Source organism: Schistocerca piceifrons, chromosome 6 (genome assembly GCF_021461385.2).
Source record: "Schistocerca piceifrons isolate TAMUIC-IGC-003096 chromosome 6, iqSchPice1.1, whole genome shotgun sequence".
Classification (NCBI taxonomy): domain Eukaryota; kingdom Metazoa; phylum Arthropoda; class Insecta; order Orthoptera; family Acrididae; genus Schistocerca; species Schistocerca piceifrons.
The window spans coordinates 374,999,143-375,016,152 of record NC_060143.1 but is presented as its reverse complement, the minus strand read 5'-3'; the positions used below and the strand labels follow the sequence as shown (position 1 = coordinate 375,016,152).

At 45.0% G+C, this 17,010-nt stretch overlaps 1 pseudogene; it reads right to left on the bottom strand.

Moving 5' to 3' along the window:
• Positions 1 to 8,682: 8,682 nt before the first annotated feature.
• LOC124803615 lies at positions 8,683 to 8,800 on the bottom strand (annotated as a pseudogene).
• Positions 8,801 to 17,010: the final 8,210 nt, after the last annotated feature.

Genomic DNA, 17,010 nt, shown 5'->3' with positions numbered 1-17,010 from the left:
ACCGATGGAGCATCTTGCATGGCATACAAACACAAAGGATTTGTTACCTTGTGTGCGAATGACGAATTTTCCCTCCTTTCTTTAAGTATCATTGTATTGGGTATCACCAAGTACTTTGAGGATGTATTTTGAAAATGACACATGGCATGAGTATTGTCACATAAATTGTGAATTCAGTTCGCTGCCAAGCACCACAGAGAAGAAAGTTTACAGAAGATCTGAGTAGCCGGTATGGAGACCTACTGCACGCCATAGTTCAGTGGCTGAGTAGAGGTATGACTCTAAACAGTTTTAGAGAACTTCTGCCAGCCATGAATCTTTTGTGTCCAAAAAATAGAAAGATTACTCACAACTTTATAATTTGAGCTGAATGTTGGCTCTGGTGATTGTAACTGAAATGACAGTTGAACTACATGAGAACTTCAAGGAAAAAACCAAATCGTTATAACTCTTATGTCCTCTACAAATCGTTTCGCAAAAACTTTGGATAGTACAGTTAAAGAAATGAAATGTGGAAGACTTTCCTAAAATGCAGTCAGTACTGTTGGATAACAAAAATCATTTGATCAAGAATTTGCAGATATGAGTACCACCAACCTGTCAGCACCGAAGACGGAGTTTGACAACCTGTTTCGAGATTTGAAGGCAATGGAACCCTTTATAGCTTTCATAGCTTATCCAATCCGGCCGCGGTGGTCTAGCGGTTCTAGGCGCTACAGTCTGGAACCGCGCGACCGCTACGGTCACAGGTTCGAATCCTGCGTCTGGCATGGATATGGATGGTATCCTTAGGTTAGTTAGGTTTATGTAGTTCTAAGTTCTAAGGGACTGATGACCTCAGAAGGTAAGTCCCATCGTGCTCAGAGCCATTTTTTCGAATATTTTAATTATTTTCACCAGTGTAATATACTGAAAACTGAGTAGTAGGCCTACTAGTATTGATGAAGAGAGAATACCTTTTACGTATTTTCTTTGGTTAAGATGCTTAATTTTGGTTACAGTGTTGTTTCAAGCTTAAACTCTTATGAATTTAAAGTCAGCAGATCTCTAAAAGGCTAAATTGCATGTACAGGGCTATTACAAACGATTGAAGCGATTTCATAAATTCACTGTAGCTCCATTCATTGACATATGGTCACGACACACTACAGATACGTAGAAAAACTCATAAAGTCTTGTTCAGCTGAAGCCGCTCTTCAGGTTTCTGTCTCCAGAGCGCTCGAGAGCGCAGTGAGACAAAATGGCGACAGGAGCCGAGAAAGCGTATGTCGTGCTTGAAATGCACTCACATTAGTCAGTCATAACAGTGCAACGACACTTCAGGACGAAGTTCAACAAAGATCCACCAACTGCTAACTCCATTCGGCGATGGTATGCGCAGTTTAAAACATCTGGATGCCTCTGTAAGGGGAAATCAACGGGTCGGCCAGCAGTGAGCGAAGAAACGGTTGAACGCGTGCGGGCAAGTTTCACGCGTAGCCCGCGGAAGTCGACGAATAAAGCAATCAGGGAGCTAAACGTACCACAGCCGACGCTTTGGAAAATCTTACGGAAGTGGCTAAAGCAGAAGCCTTACCGTTTACAATTGCTACAAGCCCTGACACCCGATGACAAAGTCAAACGCTTTGAATTTTCGGCGCGGTTGCAACAGCTCATGGAAGAGGATGCGTTCAGTGCGAAACTTGTTTTCAGTGATGAAGCAACATTTTTACTTAATGGTTAAGTGAACAGACACAATGTGCGAATCTGGGCGGTAGAGAATCCTCACGCATTCGTGCAGCAAATTCGCAATTCACCAAAAGTTAACGTGTTTTGTGCAATCTCACGGTTTAAAGTTTACGGCCCCTTTTTCTTCTGCGAAAAAAACTTTACAGGACACGTGTATCTGGACATGCTGGAAAATTTGCTCATGCCACAACTGGAGACCGACAGCGCCGACTTCATCTTTCAACGGGATGGTGCTCCACCGCACTTCCATCATGATGTTCGGCATTTCTTAAACAGGAGATTGGAAAACCGATGGATCGGTCGTGGTGGAGATCATGATCAACAATTCATGTCATGGCCTCCACGCTCTCCCGACTTAACCCCATGCGATTTCTTTCTGTGGGGTTATGTGAAAGATTCAGTGTTTAAACCTCCTCTGCCAAGAAACGTGCCAGAACTGCGGGCTCGCATCAACGATGCTTTCGAGCTCATTGATGTGGACATGCTGCGCCGAGTGTGGGAGGAACTTGATTATCGGCTTGATGTCTGCCGAATCACTAAAGGGGCACATATCGAACATTTGTGAATGCCTAAAAAAACTTTTTGAGTTTTTGTATGTGTGTGCAAAGCATTGTGAAAATATCTCAAATAATAAAGTTATTGTATAGCTGTGAAATCCCTTCAATCATTTGTAATAAACCTGTATTAGATCTCAAGCTTAAAACTGTTGAGCACCCCTGTTGTAGGAAATAGTATACCAAGTGTACAATCTCTTAGTGCTGCTGCTTCTATCTGACAAACCATTTATATATTTTTTGAACGTCAGAAACGCTTTCACATTTCCTTTGCGCACTCTCGAAGTTACTTCGCCATGCTATACAACTACGTAAATTTCCCATAAGTATTAATGAAACATACATCGAGACAATCACTCTATGAAGCAGATTAAATTTAATTTGTGCTGGGCCGGGATTTCAAATCGTATTTCCCGCTTGTCGAGAGCAGTCGGCTTACCATTTGGCTATCCATCCACAACTCACAGCCAGACAAAAACTTCCATATGCAGACACCTACAGACCTACAACCTGTACTCGTACATCCATTATGTATATTCCCATACAGGTGAGGTATTTTACATGAAGGTCGCTTGCCTAGTGTCTACGGAAAAACATGATATTGCAGTGCCTGTTATTATGAATTACGATGAAAAGCTCCTACGGACATGCATATATGTCCGCGCCACAGCACCGTATCACACCGCCGGAAGAGCCCAAACTACACTCCTGGAAATGGAAAAAAGAACACATTGACACCGGTGTGTCAGACCCACCATACTTGCTAGGGACACTGCGAGAGGGCTGTACAAGCAATGATCACACGCACGGCACAGCGGACACACCAGGAACCGCGGTGTTGGCCGTCGAATGGCGCTAGCTGCACAGCATTTGTGCACCGCCGCCGTCAGTGTTGGCCAGTTTGCCGTGGCATACGGAGCTCCATCGCAGTCTTTAACACTGGTAGCATGCCGCGACAGCGTGGACGTGAACCGTATGTGCAGTTGACGGACTTTGAGCGAGGGCGTATAGTGGGCATGCGGGAGGCCGGGTGGACGTACCGCCGAATTGCTCAACACGTGGGGCGTGAGGTCTCCACAGTACATCGATGTTGTCGCCAGTGGTCGGCGGAAGGTGCACGTGCCCGTCGACCTGGGACCGGACCGCAGCGACGCACGGATGCACGCCAAGACCGTAGGATCCTACGCAGTGCCGTAGGGGACCGCACCGCCACTTCCCAGCAAATTAGGGACACTGTTGCTCCTGGGGTATCGGCGAGGACCATTCGCAACCGTCTCCATGAAGCTGGGCTACGGTCCCGCACACCGTTACGCCGTCTTCCGCTCACGCCCCAACATCGTGCAGCCCGCCTCCAGTGGTGTCGCGACAGGCGTGAATGGAGGGACGAATGGAGACGTGTCGTCTTCAGCGATGAGAGTCGCTTCTGCCTTGGTGCCAATGATGGTCGTATGCGTGTTTGGCGCCGTGCAGGTGAGTGCCACAATCAGGACTGCATACGACCGAGGCACACAGGGCCAACACCCGGCATCATTGTGTGGGGAGCGATCTCCTACACTGGCCGTACACCACTGGTGATCGTCGAGGGGACACTGAATAGTGCACGGTACATCCAAACCGTCATCGAACCCATCGTTCTACCATTCCTAGACCGGCAAGGGAACTTGCTGTTCCAACAGGACAATGCACGTCCGCATGTATCCCGTGCCACCCAACGTGCTTTAGAAGGTGTAAGTCAACTACCCTGGCCAGCAAGATCTCCGGATCTGTCCCCCATTGAGCATGTTTGGGACTGGATGAAGCGTCGTCTCACGCGGTCTGCACGTCCAGCACGAACGCTGGTCCAACTGAGGCGCCAGGTGGAAATGGCATGGCAAGCCGTTCCACAGGACTACATCCAGCATCTCTACGATCGTCTCCATGGGAGAATAGCAGCCTGCATTGCTGCGAAAGGTGGATATACACTGTACTAGTGCCGACATTGTGCATGCTCTGTTGCCTGTGTCTATGTGCCTGTGGTTCTGTCAGTGTGATCATGTGATGTATCTGACCCCAGGAATGTGTCAATAAAGTTTCCCCTTCCTGGGACAATGAATTCACGGTGTTCTTATTTCAATTTCCAGGAGTGTAAGATGTTGCAGCTCACTGGTCTGCGTAGGGGGACTGGTCAATTTTGTCTTTCCTCCCCTAGCGATGTGGTACGGTGCTGTGGCGCGGGGTTCCAATGACTATAAGCCCTGCAGACCTGAACCTGCAATCAAACAAAACCTATGTTATGCTGTATTGTGTTGTATTGTATGTTAACCAGGGGCCTAGAAACGACAGAGAGGCTCCTCCCCACCGCAGCCGCAGTGGTCCACAACCCCACGACGACTACCGCAATCCACTTCACCCCTCGGCTGCGCCACACCGAACCACTCTTTCAGTGTTGTTGTGCGGTTCAGCCCCCAATGGACCCCCTCCCCTCCTGCCCCTCACAGGGAACGTCTCACACCAGACGAGTGTAACCCCTATGTTTGCATGGTAGGGTGATGGTGGTGGACGCGTACGTGGAGAACTTGTTTGCGCAGCAATCGCCGACGTAGTGTAGCTGAGGCGGAACAGGGGGAACCAGCCCGCATTCGCCGAGGCAGATGGAAAACCGCCTAAAAACCATCCAGAGACTGGCTGGCTCACTGGACCTCGACCCAAGTCCGCCGGGGTTATTGGTGCCAGGGACAAGACGCTCCTTCCCAGTGCGTTAGACCGGGGGGCTAACCGGGCAGGCTTATGTTAGGTTACTTGTAGGGATCGATTTTTGGGTAAGGGCAGCTCCACGTTTGATGCCAGTTAATGTAGTATGGCTTCTTGATGTTTCTAATTATAATTTAATTCTGCTTAGCGCTGGAGTGAGGGAGTTGTATAAATAAATAAAAAATATAAAGAGAAGGAACTGAGAAACCCAATCATCAGAATGTAATTACATTCTCCCAAACATTAACTTTAAAGAATCAAAATATTGTGGACCATAGTTGTAGCTACTTGACAAACTTCTGTTATGTGCAATACATGAGGAGCTTTCAGTAAGTAATACAACACTTTTCTCTTAAAGCAGGTTAGTTTTTATTCATAATTTTAATACGCTGAAATACTCTCCATTATTTTGACTACAAAATCCAATTTTTCAACGTAATCTCCATTCAAATCGACTTCCTTACACCATGCTACTAAGAGGGCCTGTATACGCGCGTGGTACCGCTCTACTGGTCGACGTCGGAGGCAACGTCTTGCTGCGTCAGTAGCCTGCCGATCATCCACGTATTGCCTCCCTCAAAGAGTTGTATATGGCAACAGAATAATAAAGGGAGGGAAATTTAAATTACCATTTACTTCAGTGAATATTAAATTGAGATGTTAAAGTTGGAACGAATGTTACTTGAGTGTTAATTTAAATGTTCATGTGCTTCACGAAGAAATCTTTTCCACAAAATTAAAAGTGCCTTTAAACGGATCTAAGTTTTCAGGACCATCCAGCTATGCCTATATTTAATCAGTTTACTTGTATGATGTACGTTCGTTTAGTCGTCGCAATGATCAAGCGGTATAGGTCACGCAGGATACGGTGGTCTATCTACAGTGACCAGTTCTCTTCCAAAGGGCTGGACGAGTTCATTCGTTTGTCCAGAAGGGGAAGCCGACAAACTTTTGCCATATTTCAGCTGGTTGGCGACGACACAGTCGACGCCCACACCAGGCTATCTTTCTCAAACGATTTTACAGAGACTATTTGATAACATATTTAATTTCTGTTTTGCTAGAAACTTTATATATCGGGTTCATTATGATGTGCCCATCGTTTCTCTAATGGTCATAGTTGTTGAGATATTTACTTGGAAGTAAGACGCTGCGTGAAATTAGAAAAAGTTTGCATTGAAAAATATGGATCGCTATGATTTTGCGTCGTCTGCAAATTACATGATATGTTCCTGCATGTGAATTTAGCTAATATACTGAATTTTACTTTACACTTGGTTGGAGTTCTGTATCTGTCACCCATCTCGAGAAAATTGATATGATGAAGCACACTCTTTAGCGATCGCACCGCGCTAGCGATAAAGCCAGAGTGAAATACCCATAACATACCTCATATTTCATAAATGTTTCTAAATGTCGACATGATAGCATGTATGTATGTATGTGTGTATGTATTGAACTGGGACCAATGCAGGGAGGCTGTGGTTGGCAGCTACGTGTCCTCCATGCAGCGGATGTTTAAAAAGGGATCTGGAGAGGTCTCCAGATTTTTGTTGATGTTCGAGGCGGAGTCCAGTCTTTTGAGAAATATGTTTATCAGATTCCATGAAGTGTCCTGTTCTTATCTTTTGTCTATCTGTGACTGTTTCGCGCAGACTTGCGGCAGTATAACAGTGACGAGATGGAGCAGGCCTCTGTACCTCCCTATGGTGAGGGGAGGGAGACATGAGGGGAGGTGGAGAGGGGAGGGAAAACCTCCCTCCAAGATGGTTAGATCGTGAGTGCCCACCGACGAGGACACAACTGCAGCTGCCACCCTTCTCTCCTAATGCAATTTTCTGCGGTGGGATTTAGCAGTAGTTGTGCTATTTTGATGGTTTTTTTTTTTCCAATCCCCAGTACATGTGTTGTGTTGTGACATGTTATTTACTACTCTTGATTTTTTTTCACGACAATTTCTATGTGTAATTATAACAGTGAAGCATTTTACATCAGTTATTGTAGCTTGTAATGGCTTCGATTACTTCGGCTGAAGGTGAATGTCGAGCAGTGCTGGGGGAGGCAAAGTCTGACGTCAAATAGCAACAGAGATAGTCCTCAGCGGTACGCTTACAGCTAATACATTTATTAAACTCTTCTCCATCCAACACCAGCTTCTCGTCAGTTGAACACTATTTCTACCATAAATAAAGGTTTTATTTTCCACTCCAGCCTTTGTTCCTGACAGCATGTAGGTGAAGGGCATAGTTTGATATGTCTGCTGCTAGTTTTCAGTGATATTGTGAAATTTTTTCCCAGCCGGGTAACACCAGTTGTACGGCATCGTCAATTTTTGAGCTGTTATTGTGATTTTAGGCACTCTTTGTGTATCACTGTGCTTATAGTTGTGTAATTAGGCCCAATCATTATTATTAATAAATAACGTACGCTACCTAACCTTGATCCGTTGCATCTGGTCGGCTGGCCAGCACTAGGGGGGTAGTCTGCACTATGTTATTCTGTCCAGAAGGACCAAGTTTTGAAGCCAAAAATGTATACTGCCATTTCTAATGATCCTGCCAGTTCCTCCACAGGCTGGGGGGGGGGGGGGGAGAGGAAGGGGAGACATCAGCACAGCCCTGGCACTAAGAAAGTACCACCAAACTTCTGAATTCCTGCTAAAATTCGAAATTCCCACCAATATTCGACATTCCTGCTAATAGAGAAGGTGGGTGAAGGGGAAGGGGTAGGGGAGGACGGGGGGGGGGGAGCCACGGGCTGGCTGGGGAAAACACGTGGTGACATCCAGAAGTGGCGGTGGCTGGTGGAAGGGGTAGGAGTGGGGGTAATTAATTCATCAATTTAATTAATTTGCATATCAATTCGATAGCGGGTGTTTGAGTACTCTTGCTGGTGGACGAATGTGTCAGTGGTACCAATGCCCAGTTCTACAGCGAGGCTTTTGACTGTTGTGCCGCCTCATGGCGTATTTTATCCTTGCGAATAAAACTGAAAAAAAAAAGACTTAATGTAGTATGTGAAAAACATTGACATTGCTTCATGTAAAGTGCATCGAGTGAAAAGGACAAAGACAACAACCACAATTTATCATCTGTGTAGACAATCATTAAAAGACACAATATAGATGCCGTTAATTTTCATTTGTCTGTTAAAACAGAAGATAAAGTACCCTTTTCGAGTGGTACAGCTGACCTAGCAAAACACACTCTTCTTTTATTCCATATTAAGAGGTCTGTAGCAAGTTAATTTATTTAAATCGTTTTCAGAATATAAAATGTTAATTGTTACTATTGAAACCATTTTCTATTTATAGAACAATTGTGTACTTTCCTGCAGCTATTAAAATTTTTATTAGTTACGATCTTACCCTATTGTTGTCCACCATTACGGTCGGTAAAACTATTTTCGGTAATTAGGGCTTTTCTAGCCCATATATGATTGAGATAACTAATTCAGGTTATGCATTTATAGCACTCCGTCTTCAGGCCACGAGTGGCCTACCGGGACCATCCAACCGCCGTGTCATCCTCGGTGGAGGATGTGGATAGGAGGGGCGTGGGGTCAGCACACCGCTCTCCCGGTCGTAAGATGGTATTCTCGACCGAAGCCGCGACTATTCAGTCGAGTAGCTCCTCAATTGGCATCACTGGGCTGAGTGCACCCCGAAAAATGGCAACAGCGCATGGCGGCCTGAATGGTCACCCATCCAAGTGCCGACCACGCCCGACAGCGCTTAACTACGGTGATCTCACGGGAACCGGTGTATCCACTGCGGCAAGGCCGTTGCCTTATGCATTTATAAAAATATTAAAATTTATTATTTGCATTGTCTAATGCAAATTTTGCCGTACTGAGCCACAAGTATCGAGTACGTTATTTCTCATGCATGCGCCGTCACGGAGATAGATACAATTAAATATGCTTCATGCAATTAAAAATACCAAACCAGTGTACTGCAAATAAGTGTAGATACATACGAACCCTAAAGTTTCACCCTCTCCCCCCCAGACCAAAAGAGATCATATTCATATGTTCTTTTTGTTTTGGTGTGCAGTAACGTATCTGCACGACAACATAACTGGCATCAATTGTTTACCACACCGAAGTGTTGCAATTAATAAGTCTGTGTTAGCATTTTTACAGTTTAAAACACTGTAAGAATATCTGTGACAAAAACAATTAATAGTTACTTGTTTATAAGACAATTTCATACAAGCTACAGCTATATTAGACGCAGAGGGTTCATTCACAGTTACAACACACACAAACAATATATACACTACTGGCCATTAAAATTGCTACACCAAGAAGAAATGCAGATGATAAACGGGTATTCATTGGACAAATATATTATACTACAACTGACATATGATTACATTTTCACACAATTTGCGTGCATAGATCCTGAGAAATCAGTACCCAAAACAACCACCACTGGCCGTAATAATGGCCTTGATACGCCCGGGCATTGGGTGAAACAGAGCTTGGATGGCGTGTACAGGTGCAGCTGCCCATGCAGCTTCAACACGATACCACAGTTCAGTAGTTCATCAAGAATAGTGACTGGCGTATTCTCACGAGCCAGTTGCTCGGCCACCATTGACCAGACGTTTTTAATTGGTGAGAGATCTGGAGAATGCGCTGGCCAGGGCGGCAGTCGAACATTTTCTGTATCCAGAAAGATCCCTACAGGACCTGCAACATGCGGTCATGCATTATCATGCTGAAATTTAGGGTTTCGCAGGGATCGAATGAAGTGCAGAGCCATGGGTCGTAACACATCTGAAATGCAACGTCCACTGTTCAAAGAACCGTCAATGCGAACAAGAGGTGACCGAGACGTGTAACCAATGGCACCCCATCCCATCATGCCGGGTGATACACCAGTACGGCGATGAAGAATACACGCTTCCAATGTACATTCACCGCGATGTCACCAAACACGGATGCGACCATCATGGTGCTGTAAACAGAACCAGGATTCATCCGAAAAACTGACGTTTTGCCATTCGTGCGCCCAGGTTCGTCGTTGAGTAACCCATTGCAGGTGCTCCTGTCTGTAATTCAGCGTCAATTGTAACCCCAGCCATGGTCTCCGAGCTCATAGTCCATGTTGCTTCAAACGTTGTCGAATTGTTCGTGCAGATGGTTGTTGTCTTTCAAACGCCCCCATCTGCTGACTCAGGGATCGGGACGTGGCTGCACGATCCGTTACAGCCATCCGGATAAGATGCTTGTCGTTTCGACTGCTAGTGATAACGAGGCCGTTGGGATCCAGCAAGGCGTTCCGTATTACCGTCCTGAACTCACTGATTTCATATTCTGCAAACAGTCATTGGATATCGACCAACGCGAGCAGCAATGTCGCGATACGATAAACCGCAATCGCGATAGGCTACAATCCGACCTTTATCAAAGTCAGAAACGTGATGGTACGCATTTCTCCTCCTTATACGAGGCATCACAACAACGTTTACCAGGCAACGGCGGTCAACTGCTGTTTGTGTATGGGAAATCGGTTGGAAACTATCCTCATGTCAGCACGTTGTGGGTGTCGCCACCGGCGCCAACCTTGTGTGAATGCTCTGAAAAGCTAATGATTTGCATATCACAGGGTCTTCTTCCTGTTGGTTAAATTTCGCGTCTGTAGCATGTCAATTTCGTGGTGCAGCAATTTTAATGGCCAGTAGTGTATATGTTTGCAGAAACCACAGTTGTGTGCGATTGTCCGGCACGCGAGGAACTGGACTGGTTTGCTCAATGTTACTGCGATGATGACAAACACCTTGTCTAACGATTCACCGTGCTATTGTTCACTGTCAGATCTCAGTAGATATACTGCAAGTGCCTATGAATATCTTCGATGCTATGGTTTTCCGTCAAAGAAACTCAATAATAGCTCTCTGCTTGAAGGTGCCTTCATTACAGACACTATTTTGAAGGCTACGTTTAGCGCCGCCCCTTTCGGAACATCATGAGACAATGTGTGCTGAAGCAGGAATATTTCACGATGTCCCATAACAAATACTGCATTTTTTCAACCTGAAATTGGCAGGGAAAAACAAAGTGTAGCATTATTTATTGAACACCCCTTGTACTTGATCTCTTTCAATTATTACCTACGAAATAAAATAATAATTTGCCCATTATTAGTATAACGACTCTCAGGGTCGTTTCGTTACCTTCTTAACCTTTGCTCATGGTTGCTAAGAGACAAGCTGAGGTGGCAGGTGTGCCACTGTGCCACAGGACGAATCGTTTAGTGGGCAGTACTCTGCCTGTTGGCGGCGTGACTGAATGCGTTCTGCCGGCCGGGGTGACTGAGCGGTTCTAGGCGCTACAGTCTGGAACCGCGCGACCGATACGGTCGCAGGTTCGAATCGTTCCTCGGGCATCGATGTTTGTGGTGTCCGTAAGTTAGTTAGGTTTAAGTAGTTCTAAGTTCTAGGGGACTGATAACCTCAGATGTTAAGTCCCATAACGCTCAGAGCCATTTTCTTTTAATGCGTTCTGCAGTCTCGTCTGGCAGTATGAGAGACAGTGAGGAAGCAGCGGTGTGTGCTTGTCTTCCGATTGCGGCCAGATATGGATTTAGGGCAGTATCCGCACTCATGCTGGGAAGCCTGTCTCGTCGAGGCCATCACCCAAGCTCTTACTCGGGAAGTATCGAGGTGCCGCCTTCGATAAGGAAAGTCAAGTCTCAGACACCAGCGCGCTCCTTCTCGATCTGGGTGTGGTCATGTACCCGGTTGGCCAGCTTATGTTTTGCTTCCGACCAATCGAGTTGCTTTGTGCGTCTTTCTTAACTGTTGCGTATCACACAAAGTTCCCATGGCAGGAAAATCACACACAACACAGAGAGAGTTATTGCTAGATGGCATTCCCTTGCTAGCAATATGTGTGTCGTCTATTAAGTATTGAAGTCCTGTGCCATATGGATGTGACCATTTGTCATCTCTGCCTTCGAAGAGCACCTTTAAACCTATGTCTGCTTTTACTCCAACCTGACAACATAGGTTTCAGGTGACGACCAGTCTGTTACGACTTCGACCAAGAGAGAGCACCCAGTGGCATACTACGACTCCAAACTGAACAGGTGTTTGCCAGCCTCGGTGCCAAGCAGCTGTTGTGTCCAGTTGGCAGACTGAGCTACTGGTCTTGCGGATATTTTGCAATCTCTGTTTCTCTGAAGGTGTAATTAAAAGTATTTTTCTACACCTAATGCAGTCTCTACAAATTGGACACTAAGGACGGGCGGAAATTTCTGATAACAGTGCAAACGACAAGCAAGTGCAGCATCCTTCATACAAGTGCGCCCCCCGCCGACAGTGTGGCATAGAAAATCTTTCGCTGGTGCAGGAGGCTTACGGGGTTATCCATAAGTAGTTGATGGTTCCAGAAGACGACTGGATGAAAAGTACAAGATGCATGGGGGTCATCGGTATGTCTAGTCCGAATGTATTCTAATTGACCCTATTGTATGGCATGAATTAGACATCCTCCAAAATTATGAATAACAAATTCAATGATTATTAAATGAAACAAGAATCACAATTAATCCGTTTTATTACGTTAAAGTGACTTATACATCGTCTGACAAACGACAAAGTATGGGGCAAGATCCTACCAATCACGTTTAATAACGAAACTAATGTAGTTGTGAAGTTGCATCATGATTTTCGTGATGTTAGTATGAAAGGCAGATAGTAATAGAGAAGGCGAAGTGTTTCATCTGCGTCCAGAGTTAGAAGCGAACTATCTTTCGAATCTGAAACAAATCTTCAGAGTGAATCTTGAGGTTTTGAAGTTCTATAAAAATGGCTTTACTGTCCGTATGGATCATCTTGCCGTCACAGCTCAGTCTCTACCTTACTGACAGCAGGTGGAGGCTGAAGTGGCTCCAGAATCAGGCATTCATGGCACAACTACAACCGTTGCCTGTGGTTAAATTCGAGGGAGCCTGAGATATTTCTGAGGCCTTCAGTTTACCTGCTTGGAGATGGATCCCGGTGGCAGCAAAGATCAATGGAGGAGACAGCTTCCGGCGGTCAAGCGAAGAAAAGTCGAAGAGCCGAAAGATGAACGTTGAAAATATTTGTACCGAACAATTCCTAAAAGGGAAACTCTTCTTTCTGCGTTTTTCGTGCTTTACTTTGCTCGTATCGGCTGGGATATGGATATCCTGAGTGCCAACCAGTCAAATGGTACCTTAAATGATGCTGGTCCTCTTCCCTGAGTTTTTCTTCCGGAGATTAACCGGTAACACACTTCCTATCATTTGATGGTGAAACGAGGCAGCTCACTCTTAACTCTTTCTGTGGCCAGTGAAGTGGGACCTCACCAGCACACCCAAGTTTTTGTCCCTAACGTCCAGTTTATTTACATTAGCCGATACCGATAGATCTTCTGGACCAGACTTTCAGTGGCATCTCGCACATTAAACTGTGGCCTCTCACTACATTTTCGAAATGTTATCTGTGGTGTCTGGTGCGTCCCAAGGAAACTCAGACTTCTACATTTTGTTCACTGTAGTGCGTTTCCTAGGCCTCATTTCTCCTATTTCAACCTTCGAGTTGTGGAGGCAGTCGCTGCTGGAAGCCTCAGGCAACGGAAGATTGTCTGTGTCCAGCTTCCAGTGGCAGCTACTCACAAGGAAAATCAGAAAGCGTCCTTCTGGGAACTGCCCCACAAGTGATCCCTTCTGTCTGGCTACGGAATCTCAGGTGCTTGCTTGACTGCCGGCAGCTCACTTTAGTGTGCTTCCAAATGGCTTCGCAATTGTATATACCATACAAATCCAAACAAAAATGAAGAAAAGATAATTAACTATCGAGAACCTGGTACCAATATGCATTTAATTAATGTATTTGAGATGATCAGTTATTCCAAACTATTCATGTTCTGGTATTATGCTACTTATGGGACAGTTTGGAAAGAATGGTCACGTAACAAAGATTGCCATGAAAATGATACATTTTAGTCGATACAGTATACCTCCAAGTTTTGAATCTTCACAGGCGCCATAGCGTAGTTGAAGAGCATACAAATAAGAGGCAAGCATGTCAGATCACGCCGACAAGTCATTCGCCTGCAAGTAGGCAACCCAGCGAACAGATGTCCACGGGACACTATTATCATGCCTTCTCGGGAGGCAGCCGCAGCAGAGGTGATTACAATTAATTACACACAAGTACTGACATATACCATTATACAAACAGTGCCAATACTGAGCACTTGTAACGTTACTTAAAGACTTGGAGAGACGATCTGTCCACTTATATGCGACACTATCCATTAAATTTCGGGCATGCAGCTGGGAAAATACTACACTTTCAACTAGTATTTCATCCGTATATCGTCTGACCATTCTCAGAGTGACTCGCAAAGCTGACGACAAGTTACCAAGTTACGAGGTGATGTTCATGTGCTGGTCGGCGGCATATATATACACTTGGGCCACCTGTAGTGAAAGCGTTGAGGCATTCGGCTCGCTTATCGATGTACATTCGGCGGAGGAAACACCTTTAAGCTTTCTCTGCATTTTAATTAATCCAAGGATCGAATTCCAGTAAAGACTACCCTGCTCTTGCGGTTTGATTTGGAAGGCTACAGGCGACTGTGAGTTTCTACCCTGACAGCAATTACTTGTAAACCTTCCACTCTCTACCTGGTCACGCATCTGATAAATTGATTCTGTCCTCCTGCATCGGAGGTTATCATTTTTATCAGAATATTAAATAGAGCTTGAATGGTGAGATAATATAATGAACTGGTGAACATGTCGATATTACAATCAATTATTAATGGGTGATTGATATATCAAAATGGGATTAAACCTTATATAAAAAATGTAAAAGTTTATTCACCGTAAAATAGGCGCAACAACACAAGTCAAGCGAATTGACAAGTAAATCATGAACTGTTGCCAACACAAATAGAAATCACAAGTAATTAGCACACCACTGGATGGCGTTCGGTTGGCAAAGACTAAGTTTTACTTGTTTAATTGGTTTACTCTGGCTCAAAACATGAGTAAAACAATCAGATATTATCTAACAGTGAATGGACTGTGATGGATTTTTTCTACATGAAAGTTACACAACGATGGTGCAGCTGACAACAAGTGGCGAGACTGAGATTCTGTTTACCCCAAGAAGCTAAAGCAGCAACACCATACCCCTTTCTCGAAGCATAGTGCTCTTTGAGGTGATAATCATGGTACAAGCGTCTGCAGAGTAGTGATGTATGGTGCCCGCAATTCATTATCGCATGCGCGAACTCTGCAAAGTTGCGGGCTGGCGACCTCTTAGACAGCTCACAATTACTCTGTGATAGAGCCCTGGAATCTCGGCAGATTCCAGCATGTGACACTCCTATTCACTGGCCATACCATGGACCAGTTTGACTCACTCATACGGCAGTGTGCACAAGGACATCAAACGCGAAGGCGGCAGACCTCATAGATCAAGATTGTCCTGAGATGACTGAGGTCTAAACTGTCGGTACAGTTAAGACTTAAAGACAGGCTCCCCAGTCGAGACCAATGCCAGTGAAAAGTCAGGCTCAGGACGAGTGTCCCAAGAGCAACCCATTTATAACAAGAGTTCAAACAGGAATCGCCTCTCCGGACTGGAGTCTTTATTAGAAGCCCCGTTTCTCCGCTCCGCCCTTTCCATCAAACGTCGGTAAACTGGAGAAAAGCACTATGCAACTGCCCCCACAAGGTTTTCATCCCATTCACAAGACCTCTCGAGCACCATGTCTTCGCTCTCGCTCCTCTGCTTTAACCTCCAGCCAGCTCTAACCAGATATAATAATATTCTTTACTCTCCTGGAGAAGCAGTCTATCACTGACTTGTAAATTTCCACACAGGGGCGAGAAGACGTTATGATCCCAAACTGTTTTGCCATGGCCACTTTAATCAGCGTGTTTTGAGTTTGTGCTTAGGCCTAAAGTTAACAACACATTTATCAGAGAGATATTATCTGGAGGGGCCAAATGTTACAGCAGTTACCAGGGGCCCCGGCTAACTAAGAGAAGTGATTTTGCGTCCCAAAATAGACATTTTCAAAACCGCCAAAAAAATTGTGTTCTGTCTTAAAATTCTTCTAAAGGCCTGAAGTTTTCCAGTATACTTGGCAGGCAGAAGTACAACAGCACCCGACAGCTCAATCGGTAGTGTCCAGTCCAGGGTGATATGGAAACTCGCAGATTCTAATGGCAGCCATCCCTTTACACAGTGGATGTTTACAACACTGTCGAAACGCCTTGGCTTCTTTCCTGGTTCCTGTACCTGCCAAGGCCAGAAACGCCTAACAGATAGATCAATGTAGGTAGTTCTTTTGCCTCTTCGGTCGAAATATCATTCTCTCCCTAATAGTTACATGTGGTTTCCAAGCCCGAAACGTTCACTGAAAAATATACTTCTAAATAAGCAGACTGCCTGCTTGTTCTTAACTCCAGAAAATACTGTTCGATGGAGAGCTACCGTAAAGATTCCACGTGCATTGACAATGTACATGCTCCCATCAATGTCTGTTCATCACAAAAGTGATGTTAGTCTGATTTCTATGGCTTCCTTGAAACTAGAATCACAAAAGAAAGAGATGGATGTTAAAATCTTCACATCAATGCAGTTCTTCGGATGTCTCATATCAGTACAAAGTTCTGCCACAGCTGACTTGTCTCTCTGTATTAAGCATGTGTATCTTCGGCGTCCGATGCATCTCTCATGAACTGTGTGAGTTGTCTGATCTATATATTAGTTACCGCAATTTCTGCAATGAATCTGAGTGCAATAATGTATCCCTCACAAAACGGAGTAAGGTTGCAATCTGCGTAGAAGGCTGTAATGTCACTTAAATACAGTATTTTCCGAGAATATATCTTATCCTTGAGGAAAGAGCACCGTCATAATGCAAAAACGCCTTTGACCTGAAGACATTACTTTCTGCTTCCAGATTAGGTACTTGCATTCTGCGACTCACATTGAATGCT